Source organism: Strigops habroptila, chromosome 7, assembly GCF_004027225.2.
Source record: "Strigops habroptila isolate Jane chromosome 7, bStrHab1.2.pri, whole genome shotgun sequence".
Lineage (NCBI taxonomy): Eukaryota > Metazoa > Chordata > Aves > Psittaciformes > Psittacidae > Strigops > Strigops habroptila.
In genome coordinates this window covers 39,253,215-39,267,893 of record NC_044283.2, presented here as the reverse complement: position 1 = coordinate 39,267,893, position 14,679 = coordinate 39,253,215, and the positions used below count along the sequence as shown (strand labels likewise).

At 36.2% G+C, this 14,679-nt stretch overlaps 1 long non-coding RNA gene across 6 annotated transcripts in view; it reads left to right on the top strand.

Annotated features, from left to right (window-relative positions):
* The window catches only part of LOC115610876, a 77,338-nt gene extending 66,920 nt beyond the window's left edge, over positions 1-10,418 (top strand). For 5 of the 6 annotated variants that reach the window (XR_003992368.1, XR_003992369.1, XR_003992370.1 and 2 more), the window contains one exon: positions 9,164-9,287. This is a non-coding gene — a long non-coding RNA (uncharacterized LOC115610876). Of the gene's footprint in view, positions 1-9,163 lie in introns of all 6 variants that reach the window. The other variant, XR_003992372.1, reaches the window with a different exon arrangement.
* The last annotated feature ends 4,261 nt before the right edge of the window (positions 10,419-14,679 follow it).

Genomic DNA, 14,679 nt, shown 5'->3' with positions numbered 1-14,679 from the left:
GGGGGTAATAGTCAGCAGGACTTACTAGAGCAGGCAGCCTCTCAGCAACATCACTGATCCGAGCCCCCGGCAGGCAACACACTTCCCTCGAGACTGGATCAGGCCGGCAGATGGGCGTCTCTGTGCCTTTCAAAGTAGAGTCCCCTACTACTATGACCCTCCTCTTTTTCCTGAAGGCACCAGTAGCGATCCTCTTTACTGGTGCATCAGCAGGATGCTCATTAGGTGTGGTGGGTGCTTTCTCATTAGCCCCCTGCAGAACCGCGAAGCGGTTCTGGGTGGGGACATCAGATTTAGGAAGAAGCCCTTTGTCGTTAATTGTCCTCTTCCTCCTTTTTTTGTTAGTTTTTCTCGTGACTAATTCCCAGCTTCCTGGGTTGCTGCCCTCCTTCTTTCCTATATGAGCAATGCTGGACGTTTGCAGCCCCTGCGCAGTTTGGGCCTGGAGCAAGCAGCCCAGCTTCCTCTCAGCTTCCCTGGCATCTTTTAGCTCTCCAACAACCTCCCGCAGCTCAGCCACCTGCTGCAGGAGGACCTCCACCAGGGCGCACCCAGTGCAGCCCTGTCCATCGTGCACCCCCGCCTCACGAGACCAGTCGAGGCACTTTCTACACTCCGAGGTCTGCGCCGCAGCCTCCCCTCTCATCGGCTCTGTCTGGGTGCCTACGCTGGCCACCGCCGGGGCAGAGCTCCCAGAGCGGGCCCTGCTCCTGAGGCGAGTGCTCACCATCCCGCTCGCTGCCCGCTCGCCCTGCCTGCGCAAACTGCCGCGCCACTCCCTGTTTGCCCGCCCTGTTCGCCGCGCTCCTGGTCGCTCGCGCTCCCTGGGATGGGTTTTACCCACTGAGGGCTGGTGCCGTCACTCCTGGCACCGCCCCCTGTGAGTCAGCTGCTCGCGTCAGCTGAGCTGCCGGCTCCTGGGCAAGTCCTGTCGAGGACTTGAGGCTCCCTCGGTCGCTCTTGCCGCCCCGAACTGAGGCTCCGGGACGCTGTGTTTCCCCCCGCTCCGGTGTTAAAGGCGTCCTCTCTGGAGATACTCACCTCGGCAATTCAATATTCAATATAGTATGTAACTATAACCAGCAGGTAGCCGAAAATTCTAAGATTACTGCACAGGATATTCAGAGCTGCCTGAATAGCTGTTTCTTGTTTAACCATAACCAATACACAACACATGCACCAGAGTGCATCAAGGGCAATTGTAAATTTATTTTTGTATTTTGTTTGATTAGTTTAGGAGATGGGATTTGTTTCCCCATTAACACTTTATTTTTCCACACTAACACTATCAATATATCTAAATTGGCCCTGATTATGTCTGAAAACAGGAATCGTAAAGGAATACAAATACAGTGTACTATGGAATGTAGAAGTTTAGCATATTGCATCCAAGAGATATTGTTGAAATGTTGGTTATAAGAACTTGTTATAAAACTTGTATTAACCTTTTTTCTTTTAGTAGTTATTAATCTCTGAGACTAGTGATTAAAAAGTATTTAATTCTAACATTGTGAAATATTTAGCTTGTATAATAGATTTCACAGTATCAGATGAGTGTGAGGAAAAAGAAGGGGAGAAGTGTCATGTGCAAAAACAGGATGCGCCAAACAAAACACACAATTATCATGGGAGACATTAAATTATCTAAGCAAACTGGAGTTACTACAAATTTGGGGTTTATAAACATGCAGAGAGAACTCCTAGATAGTTCCAGAAATTCCAAAAAAAACTAGTATCTTACTAAGTAATAGTTCTTTAATAATGTCTCTTGAGTAAACAACCAAGAATTATAAAATAGTATGTTATGCACTAATATAAAGATGTTGGACAGATGTAAAAAACATACTTACTTTTAAAAAAGGTTTTCTTACTTTTTATAGGTAAAATTATAATCTTGAAAACATAAGGGATTTTTCTCCCTTCTACTCAGCACTAGTAAGACACACCTGGAGTGTTGTATCTAGGTCTGGGCACCTCATTACAAGGAAGATATGAACATACTGAAACTAGTCCAGCAAAAGGCCACAAAGATGATTAAGGATTTGGAACACCTTGCATATGAGGAAAGGCTGAGAAAGCTGGGACTGTTCAGCCTGGAGAAAAGAAGGCTCAATCTTATCCATGTGTACAAATACCTGGTGGTGGGAAAGGCAGGGAAGAAAAGACAACAGATGGTATTTACTATTGCTGAGTTTTATGCATGCCCCTAATGGATGTCACAAGAAAAAATTAGGAATCTTGGTAGCTGTAGGCAGTTTCAGTTAAATAATTGCATACAGTGTAAAGGTTATCACATAGGATTAGACTAGGAACAAGAGAAAATACTGCTATTGTTCAGTTAATGAAAATGAAAATGCAGAGTTCTGGACATTTCTTCTCTGTAAGGAAATGTGCCATGATCAAGAAATAAATTTTGCATGGCCTTTTCTACTCCTGAAATAAGAGATTAAAGTGGGCATAAACTTCACAAATCCAATTCTTCTTGGTGTCCAGCATGTCTGTAGTAACCATTCTGGTAAGGCATAAAAAGATGGAAGGAAGAAAGCTGATAAGTAGTAATAATACCTAGAAAACTCTAATAAAGGTTTTTACAATGGTAATTGTGATATAAATGCCTACAGAAGCTGAAAATCTCAGAGGACCTCTGGTAATAAACATGGTAAGAAATCCTGAAAATTGCACTGCATGGTTGCTGCTTGCTGGTGAAGGTACTGCTAAATTATAGTTTCTTTCTGGAAACTTAAGGACAATTTAATGGACACTGACCTTCATCTGTGTCTTACAAGGCTTTTGTTTCTTTCTTTTTATTATTTTTTTTTTATCAGCCATGCTTATGTTAGTACTTTACACTCGAATTACTCACAGATCTTCCTGAATTTACAGTGTAGCTTCTTGACCCAGCAACTACAATGATTCAATTGCATCATATTTGCAGTGCAAGACTATATTGTACTACTGCTTGATATAGGACATTATTCTGGGTTCTCAGCAAGATGCAACATTTAAACAGTAAAGCTCACAGTATTATTTAGTGTAAAACAGGTCCACATTTTTGTTTTCTCAAGACTGAAGGTTTGAATAGCAATTCTTGGTTCATGGAATAGGTTTTCAGCTGAAATGTGATGTCTCAAGGAGGAATGGCATATAAATGCTTTTGTATTTCCAGCTATTTGACTAGTGTAGTGCTTTCAGACCATTAGTCTTTGCTGACAGAAAGTTTTATCAGTTTAAAAGTCTACAAGAAAGAATTGTGGCAAGGCAGGCTGATTCACATAGCATTGCTTCAGCTTGCTTACTAAGTGAAGATCTTCCTAAAAGGTATGATAATCCCTCAATGTTTTCAGTGAAACATAAAAAGTAATGAAACTTTGGTAGTCCATAGAATTACCTGTACATTGAGCTAATAATCTTTCAGTTTATTAGTTGAGGAGAATGTATTATTAGGTTAACTTAGTCATGTGCTGAGAAATTGAAAGACGAGACTGAAACGGTGCTACAGAATCTGATACACACCAGGATTAATATGAGATTATTTGTAATATCATATTTAGTGATTGCTATACCTTTCAGTATTTATTTATAACACAACACAAGGGGTTTTTTTCATGCCATAGCCCAAAGGAAAAACACTTGAATATGACTTGCTAAAATTGACCTTTACTTACACATTATGACTTTTACATGGCAGAATTATGATAAACTGACTCTAGCTTCAGATTTATTACTCAACCCTGACCTTTGGTTATATTAGAATATTGCTTTCAACCAGACTAAATAATAATGTCTTTGTGAATGTAAAGAACTGGCAGATCCAAGATGTCTATTGCCAGCTCAATTTTCCTTTCACCTGGGAGTACAGCATGTCACAGTGCTTTATTGATCTAAGAGCCACTAGAGTTCAGCGTTGTAACTCTTCAGTTTTCCACACAATGCAGTACAGTGCATTGTAAGAGAGATGAAGCATGAACTGGAGCATGACTCCAGTCAAGTCTGGTCAAAATCTGGAATGTCTGTTTCATCAGAAATAAGCATAAATATCTTGAAACTACTTTTTCCCCTAAATCTGAGCATGCAGCCATAGTCTCTTAGGAAGGACATTTTAAAAGGTCCTTCCAAAAGTATTATTGCATAGTGTTTTTAGTATATTCTGGAAACAAACTGGTTTTTAAGATCTGAGTGCTTAGTTTTGGTGTTATTGGAACACTTCAAACAGTTACATTGTTGCAACTATGTTATGCTCCTTTTGAGTACAGTATAGCAAAATATTTTGATTTCATGATTGAATGTAATATTCAAAATTAAGGACATCATTTTACTACAAAGAAACTTCTTGAGAACTACTTTTCCTAAATGTCAGTAATGTTGTTAGATTTTGCTGATATATTTTGATTTAATAAAATCAGTATCCACTGTTAGATACTGTTTAGGTAGTTGGAAAGTTTTCAATCTGTTGTAAACTAGAGGATAATAATGAATAAAGGTACCTCCTTGCCACTTCAGCTTATTTAAAGAATGATTCTATTTCTGTGGAAGAATATCTTTCAAGTGGCATAGCATCTTCATGTGCCTTTGCTTTTCAGATAGGGACAGAAATCAGTAGGATTTTTACTTTAGAAAGGATTGAGATTATAATTCCGTAGAAACTTGCATTATTAAAATAATTTATTTAACACCTCCATAAAGATTAAAGAATTTGGCCTATTATTATTTTTATGCTGTTGGTGCCACATTTCTTCTGGGTACAGAAGCACATTTGCTAGCACTTAGACCTCAATTTTTAAGCATGTTTATAAACCTCTTAGCTGCTGTTGCATCTTAAAACAACTCGTCACGTGCTTCTGTCTACTGTGCTGCTATGCGGATGAAGAGCAGAGCGACTTATTTTTCTTTTTTATGAGAATAACTTTTATAATTTGTTTTCATATTTAATATGCAGATTAAGCTATGTTATCTCTATCCAAATTACTTTTAAGTTATTCATATTGACTCAAAGTGAAAGTGACTAAGTAGGTAGGTATTCGTAATATAGAGATATTTTAACAAGGTGTTTTCTACAAGAAACATTGTTGAATTCTTTTATTCTTCCAATGACATTTAATTAGTAGCGGAAAAAGGAGAATTTCTTTATAGATTAGCAGTGTATAGTTTTCTGGTTTAATATTTCTTTCAAACTAGATATATGTTGGTGAGGATTTTTTTAATATTTCAGGCAGTTTTGTGTTATCTTCAGTGTACATTTTTTCTTCCTTACTCATGGCAGCTAGAAACATAATTTAGAATAGCAGTGTCTTTCAAATTCCCATTTATTAAAACTTAATTTTGTGATTATTATACTTGAAGACATATGTAGGTGCTTTACATAATGTTTTATGCTTTTAAACAACATCTTTAAAATTCACTTAGTATTAATTCCATCATTACTAAGAGGTCTTCAGCCATCATTCTTTAAGATCAAAACTGTTTACAACAGATACAGTATTTCACTAGTTTGTGAAGCAACAAAGTTACCTTTAAAATGTTCATGTTAAAGCAGAGGTTGTTTCTGGAAACAGTCAGTATGTGATGCTTTGAAAGCAGCCATCAGTCATCAAAATGGTTGTAGAAAAGATTCTACCAACTATTCCTCATTTCATTTGGCTGATCTGATCAGGCCAGAAGCAATTTGTTATTCCAAGCTCACTAAACTTGATCTCACTTAAGGAAAAAAAAAAAAAAAAAAAAGGAAAAAAATCAGTTGTAATTTTCAGCTTTTTAGAAGACTCTGCATCTTATTTTATAAAACAAATACTTGTTCCTATTATGATGGAGGAAATAAAAATGCAACTTCTTTCTAGAAATTACTGCTTAGCTTATTGCTATTTTATGATCATTTCTTCCCCCTGACTGAGAACACAGTTTAATTGCTCAATAAAATTGTAAGGTTGTAAGACAAAAAATCTACTATAAAATTAAATGAGATTTAAAAAATGTATGCTGAACAATGTGTCAGTTCATTACGCAAGTGCTGGTGATTGTGAGAGCTGAGAGTTAGAGGGTCAAATTCATTAAAACTATATTATCGACAGACGAAGTTGAGGCAGTGTTTTGTCCTAAGTTTACAGCACACTCAAATCCAGCAAAAAACTGGGAAAAAAAACAACCCTGTGGAACTGATCACTACTACGGATATGAGATCTTTATTCACAGATAACTCCATCTTCCCAAATGAAAGAGTCAGATTGCAGCACTTTGTTGTTTGGGAGGTTGGGGCTCTGTGACATTCTATCTGTGAATTTCATTTACTGGGCAGGGTAGCCAAACAGAATTCTCCATGCCTGTTCCGCTATTCAAAAATTAATGAGCAAAGATAGTAAAGCCTCTGTTTTAATGCTTCTGAGAATAGAGCGTTGGAGATGCACCACAGGAGAAGGTTTTTTGCCTGTAACATTCTTACAGATTCACAAGATTGCTAATAAAGCCAGTGCCTGACAGTTCAATGTGATGGCACTCCATAAAAACTCCTGTCAGCCATTGCATTCTCCTCCATGAGGTGTCTGGTATTCCTATGCTGAGAGAAGTGCTGAAGTATGAAGTACTTCAGACCATATCCAGGGCATTTTTTCTTACCAGTTCTGCACCCTGCCAAAACAAAAGTAGATTCTTTTGGGGGACTGTGGTGAAACAGCAGTCAGAGGGGCAGGCCCAGGACTGGTGTGTCTAGCCTAGATTTTTTCCCTTGTTCTGCTCATGCAGGAGATGGGCACTCCTGGTTCAGGGTGGCACTCAGGTGGCAGGAGTCCATTCCCCCATACTGGGTGTCAGGGAGCAGCGATGCAGAGAGCAGACCACAAGAAACCGTTGATGAGATGTTTTGAAGTCAAGCAGAGGTTTCTAGTTCCATTTTGATACAAAATCAGATATAATTTTATATATATATAAAATCTATATTATATCTGATATATATAATATATCTGATATAATTGGGAGTGATAAGAGTTTTTTTAGAATTACTTATACCAATGCAAAATTCAGGGCTTTTGTTAGCCTCTGTGATATTAAATTTAAATTGTGAATTCTTTCCAGAATCCTGGCCAGGATTAAATCATATTGATGAGAGAAATATTATGGCCATTTTTACACATATTTCTTTCAAGTTTTTATATATATTTCATTGTCTGTTACATCCTTGCATAACTAGAGAGCCTAAAATAACTTTCTTCTAAAGCAGAAACCAAATGAACTTCATTACAATGAAAATGTCATATTTTATTCTTCAGTATTTTTTGCTTCACTGTTAACCTTTGTATCTCACAGCTTTCCATCTGCTGCTTACCTTTGTTCTACAGGTTGTAAAAGAAAGAATTCCATACCAATAAGCCCTAAATGAGCAACAAGATAAACTGACTTGGCCCTACTCTCATCTTCAACTATAGAAGCAGGACTTTTTCTTGCAGGTTGTAGGTACCCCTGAGTGTCAGCCATGCTTGTGGTCAGAGAAGTATAGATCTTTATGGGAATATTCTAGAAGAATTGCTGAATCTCTCACAGTTCCCATAATCCGTTACTAAATTTAGATTCCATTTTGTGTATATTTCATGAACTTTTGGATTTCCTTCTTGATGAATGTTACATCTAACAACACAATATCTTTTACCACACTGCTGAGCAAAAGGTGGTACAAATTTTGAGTCACTGACCACTTCAGGGTGAATCGTCTACCAATGGATTTCGGGTACTCCACAGCCTCTGCTTTACTGAGATTCAGTCTGTTTCCAGATGCCCTCTGAATATTTGCAGTGATGAAAATATATGCATGAAGCATGTGGGAAAATGCCTGTTATAGAATTGGAAAAGGAGAGAAAGATCCAACTCAGAAAAGCTCCAGACAATAATACCTACTGATGTTTCTCCACAAAAAGTGAAATACTAGATACTGTTTTATCTATTGCAAAATAGATATTGTAAAATACAGGTAGAGATAAGCTGACTTTTCTGTTCGTGTTTGTGGTTTCTCTAGCACACCTTTCATAACTGAGAGAAAAGAAAGAATATTTATTTTAATTTACCCTTTTCAGAAACAGGGTCGTTGAAATCAGCCATTAACACAATAAAATTAATGGCCTAGTATTGCAGCTCCTGAGTAGAGAATCATGTTAAACTGCATGGGAGTTTTCAGATTGCAGCTGAAAAATTTCATTTTGGATTGATCCTGATGCATTTTCTCCTTGTAAATGTTTCATTCTATGTACAAAAAAAGGTGATGATATTCAGTCTTCTAGCTAATTTCAGAACTTCAGAAAAAATACCACCTTCCTTGCTTTTTTTTAGGATGTGACACCTTCATTAATAAAAAAGTCCTAATATCTGGATCCTAAATATTGTGAATATTACATAAAAATTAGAAATATTATGGCCATTTCTACAACTATATGCTTTCAGGGTTTTTTTATGTATGTCATTGCCTGTTAAACTGTTGCATCACTAGAGAGCCTAAAATAGTACCTTCACATACATATGGGCCAAATCTTTTCCTTCTCTGTTGAACAGTTGATAGTTGGATGAGGGTTTCTTGATAGTTCTTGATAATTGGTAATATAAGATGACATAGTTTATGAATGCTGCTGGGAATGGCGGCAAATGTTTATTCTCACTTAATTTTCCATGTTCTTTTTACCTAATTTTGTGAGTCAAGTTACTCAAATACTTATTAGTGCAATGATGTGGTTGTACCGTAGGTATTTGAGTAAGACATGTATGCCTTCCTACATAGGACTTTTATTAAGAAATGCCCTATGATTCTCTGAATACATTCATCATTCAGAATTTCAAAGGTTTTCTAAATTACGTCTGAATATGTCAATGTTCTACAAAGGAACAGTTTCAACTCCTTTTGTATTCCCAAGGACTTTTAATTGTTTAACATACCTGGAAAGCTTCACTGCAAGTGGTAGAGGTTGTCAGTGACTTAAGGTATTGTGGGAATTAACATCTTCTGGTAAAATTATATGGTAAGTAATGCATTTGTTCATTTTGAATGAACATTGCAAAGCTTAAAATTAATTGACACTGATTCTCTCACTGTGTCATTTTCTGAAGTAGCCTCTGTACTCAGTCCGAAGCACTTTTTCATACTTTTTGGCACATAAATTATTAAAATGTACTTTGATATTTTATTTCATTTTAGGAAATGAACCACCAAACGGAATGAACCCTAGTGCTCTTCGGGACATGTAGGACTCAGCAGACAGTAGTAGAAGAAACTTTTTTAATTTCCTCTGCCAAGACAACTGGGTCAGTGAACTAAGCAGGCAGGTATCCATCTTCACCCTACAGCACTGAGAGACATAATTCTTTGTTCTTGGTTGTTGTGTTTTCTGTAATTAGAATATATTAATATATTCTGTCATTAATATACTATATAATATTAATATATTATATAATATATATATTTAAATATATTAAGTGTTCAGGAACTGTGTAGATGAGGTCCTCAGTGGCATGGTTTAGTGGTGGTCTTGGTAGTCCTGGGGTAATGTTCGGACTTGATGATCTTTAAGGTCTTTTGCAACCTAATTGATTCTATGATTCTATATTTTTCAGTCATTCTGGATACTTTCAATTTGTAAGTAGATCAGGATGCCTATAGCAAATTATTATACTGTTGGTCTATAGTGGAAGTTTTATGAGCCATTCTGTATCCTTATTTCTTAAAGGAAGATAAAACAACACAAAAATCAAGTTGAATGGTACAAAAAGCATTGCTGTTTTGGTTTTCTTATTTACGAAGCACTGAACTGTAAAGTATTGTAATAATAGCTTGTATTAATTTTAACAAACTTGAAAATATTGATGACTAACATTTAGGTGCTTTTTCAGTCTGTTTCTCATCAACCTTTAGCTTTTTGCTCGAGGCACCACATTTGTTATGTTAGTGTAAATAGATAATTACAAACAGTGGTAAAATGAAATACCACCACGGGTAAAGCTAAGAGACTTTTAAAAGCTTCATATGGATTGTGAACATACCAGTTTTATTAATACAAAACCCATTATTGTGCTGCTTGCTAAATAGCTCCAATTCTGTTAGAAAATATGCTGTTTCCTAAAACTAGCGTTTTTCTGGTTCTTGCTTTCTACTCATGCATGAAATATTGAATTTGTCTTCAGAAACTACCCAGGGGATTTGAAGGAAAAAAAAAAAAAGTTATGCCTCTTCTCACAGACTGGTCTTTAAGTAAAGGTTAAACAGTACAGTGGTTGAAACTCTGATGATCCTGAGTCTGTTGGAGATGATATCTTTAGCCTTTTGTAAGCAGAGATTTATTTTGCAAAGACACAGGGGATATGTTGTAGGGGATACAGGGTATAATGCCTGATGTGTTGCTGAAGAAGAGCCTACTAAAGAGGAAATAGTAAGTGTTACTAGATTAGCACAGGGCACAAGAAGTCCCATCTCTTCAGTTAAGTTCAGTAAAAAAAAATGATGGTTCATTCCAATCTTAACCTATAGCTGCATTTACAGGTACTGCTTCAAAATTTGCTCATGTCTAGGCAGAATATATTTTCTATATGTCCTGTAAACACTACAGCTCTTAACGCTTTCTTTCACCTTTGTTTTATATTCCATTACCCTGTGTGAAATTTATCCTTGGAGCAAACATTGAGAACAGGATTACAGAAGAGTCGACGAAGTTGTCAAATCGAAACCTAAATGGCACATGGACTATGTGCTGGCCCTTTTCCAAGGATGAATTTCACCTTTTTTTTGGCATGAATTTCTGACTCCACCTCTTCCTCTGTGAGAGGTCTTCTATTTCTCTTAAGGAGTCCTTGAGCTCTTTAGAAATTAATATGTATTTTGGTCCTTTACTAAAGAATGTGACAAGAATACTGGCAATGGAGTAATGTCTTTTCATTCTTATATCTTAGTGAGACTGGTAAGGGAAAAGGAAAAAGAAGGAAATACAAATACTGGCACTTCACCATGCCTATTTGCAAATTATGTCCCCAAAATCATGCTCCTCCCCCTCTTCCCCCCTTTTTTTTTCCCTTCTGTCCTGCATCAATATCAGCAAATGCCTTAGAGGAACATTACAAAAAATTGTAAATGTATTATTACCATTTTTTCATTTCCATGTTATGCAAAAGAGTAATCAATATTACAGCACTGTAGGTTTTTTATCCCCCTGACTTTATTACCTGTGAAGAATGCATATTGTATCCATATGTATTTATTTGAAACTAACCTTGTCTTCATATGATTTTTGATAAAAATAAGATAGGATAATATCCTATCTTAAATCTGTAGATGTAGAGGTATTCTGCAGTAATATTTTTCTAAATAACAAGTTATAAAATTTACTTTTAAAACCTGTTTAACACTGACCTATTAGTATTTGTGTTTTATAAATTAATTAATTTGCTGAGGTTTCAAATATCATAGTAATTTTTCAAGAATTTTTTACACAAAAAGTTTGTAAGCAAACGTTTATGCATACAGCAATTCAATTTTCTGTATACTACATGAAGGTCACATTTCCAAGGAAAGCAGAGACAGTTTAGGGAAAAAAATGCTACATATACATAAGCACACACAGACAAGCACACATGCTATCTTTATGATATAGTTCATTATCATAGAAAGAAAAATCAAGTATATTGGTTGTACGGAAAAATTTTAGGCTAAAAAAAGAAAAAAAAAAGTTAGTTGTTGTCCTTGTGTGAAAAGAAAAGGAGAAACAGTAAACAGATGCAGTTTGCCAGGGATATTAAAATAGCCAAGTGTTAGAACTGTGTAAGCAAATGTGTACTGCAAGATAGGAATGAGGCATATGGCAAACTTGTTGAATATCTTACTGCGGGAGTTGTAACTGATTTCAATTTAGGTCAGCCACTGACATTACCCAGAACTCAAACCATAGCTTCAACAATTTTTCTTCAGCAATATTCTGCATTTGTGTCAAATGTAGTGGGTTTGTTGCTTGCTTGGTTTTTGGTTTTGTTTTTATTTTTTTAAAAAGAATAATAAACTTCCATTTTTAAAGTACTTTTAAAAGGCAAAACCACAAAGGAAATGTTTTATATCAAGTTAAATAACTGGGGGGAGGAGGGGGAAGGGCAAGTGGGAAGTTGTTTTCCAACTTCTTTTAATTGCTACAGCTTCAAAGTGTGATTAACTGGTTATTACACTGTTATAAATATGTTTCAACTGAAGAGGTGTTCAATTAGCTGTTAACACTTAATTAATCAGCGTGTAACTTACAGTCAGCTAAGACTCATTTTTTGTGAGTGTAAAGTGGCATCTTTGTCTTATTCTAGTACAATATATACATGCTTTTCTCTATAATATCTTTAAAATAGCTCTAAAATGATCTCCCAGGAGCATACTTGTCATGAGATAATTACTGTCCTGTACTATATGAAACTCTTGGCTGCTCTTCATGCCTTCGTATATCCCAGGAGAATAATCACTGTATTACAATGTCTTTTCTATTGTGATTTAATATCTTCTTACACTGATTGACAAAGCAGCCAGAATTTATCTTGTACCAGTAGTTTTCTAGCACAGTTTGAAGTGAAAAGATGTTGGATAACACTCCTCAGAAGCGTACAATGGCCCTCCTGTCTGAAATTAGACTTCAGTTACCTACATTTAAAAAGCTATGAAACATGACATCTGGCAAGCTCATTCTTCTCAAACTCTTTTTACAATCAGGCTTAAGATCTCACTTGATATTCCCTAGCTGAAGGTGCACAAAGTGTAGCTGCTGATAAAGTCTTCAGATCTTAACATACAGCGGTGGTACATAAACACATAGTGGAGAAGATGCTGATATTCAGCACTTGAGCAATTCACAGTATAGGTCTTGCTGGGGTTAGGTCACCGCTGCCAGGTAGGTTGACTTGTGCAAAGCTAGTCCAGATCCCCAAATACAGGAGTAAGTAAATCAGGAGGAACTGTGCAGGACTGATTGGTGAAGGGAGTGGGTAACTGCTGAGGAAACCCCTGTGGTTATGTCCACCTCTTTCCTGGGCAACTGACACAGCTGCTTCTCTTAGGCTTTTCAGAGTACGTGATATACATCTCAGTCAGGCTAACACTTGGGTACACAGCTTCTGGGGCTAAAAAGGTTACTGTCCTGACCACATGTCACCCTCACTGAGCTTCAGTGTCATACCAGCATTAAATGATCTAGCTTTTCATCTTACTCCCCTCACAACCTCTGCGGTGCCTAGCTGTCAGAACAGCACCTTCTTACTCAGGGAGGCACAGACTATTTTGTAAGATTCTCTGACCTGTGTAAGTAAAAAGACCCGTTCATGTTATTTTAAAACGAAAAGGGAATCAGGTCAGGGGCAACTTGGGAAATTTGGGGGGGGGGGGGGGAGAGAAGTATTTGCAAATCCAAATGAATATTTTAATTGTCAAAGGAAGGATGATTGCTTCCTAAAAGCAGGAGTTTGGTTTTGTGAATGCTTTTGTGATTGCATGAGCTTCTGAAATATATGCACTTGCTGAAATATATGCACTTGCTTTCACAATTACCTATGCAATGCAGCAAAGAAGTGCTGGAAACAACTTAAATCATTGTATGATTTATTATGAGATGTAAGGTAAACTTATATGAGAATTTCTGATTCCTCTTTCTGAAGCTGAAAGACAAAGAACACTATAACAATGATTCGTGATGCAATTTATGATCTGTCCTTAAGATATTTATGAAACTATTATCTTTATTTCCTCTCTTCTTCTCATATAATTTGATTTGTGGGAAAATTAATAAAAGAAATTACATACACAAAAGCATGGCCCATAACTGCTGCATACTCAAATTGCTAAATGTGAACCATACTCAGTGTGATATTTAACAGAAATGAAAATATGATAGTACTAAAGTTATATAAGTTATATATCCTTTTTTTTTTTTTTCTCTTCATTGGCTCTGCTATTAAATAAAAGGAAATCTGAATATTATGCATCTTGACAATGGACTCTTAGTGAAACAGCATTTAGCATTATTAAAATGTGAGTTATTCTTGTAATTTCAATTTTTTTCAACACTAAAGCTGATCGATGTATATAATATTCACTTGGTAAGTCACAGAAATATAGTAACAGTAAATTTCTGAAAGCAATTAAGTTGTCTTTTGTTAGCATTAAAATTACAAACAAAGAATACTTATTAGGTTAATACATTTATTTGTTGCATATTTAATTGAGATTTAGAGTAGAAACTAATCTAAAATGAATCAAAACGTATTTTTACGCATAATATGCTTTTAATAATAATGTCTGCTTGCTTAGACAGACAACTATAGGCTCAATCTATGCATCTCGAGGGAGAAATGGAAACATACCACCAGAAAGCTCATCGCAGAAAGGAAGCTTTGAAAACAGAAAAGCCAGGCCAGCGCTTCTTTCTTTTATGCTGTAGTAGTGTGGTTTCTCTGTTTTCCATGTAGAAAATAAGAATTTTTCTCTGCCTTATTGTTATGCTGTTCTTCATCTGTTGTAAGATCATAAAGAAAAGACTCAGATGTTATGGTGACAGTGGCTTATGATCCTGAGAAATCACTAAAAACACCTTATCGTTAGTATAAAATGAAAAATTTATTTGTTCGTAGAGCCTAAGAAAACCAAAAGAAGGTAGAAAAACCTGGAAGAATGAGTGGCACAAAACAAAAAATACAAGCTCAGCA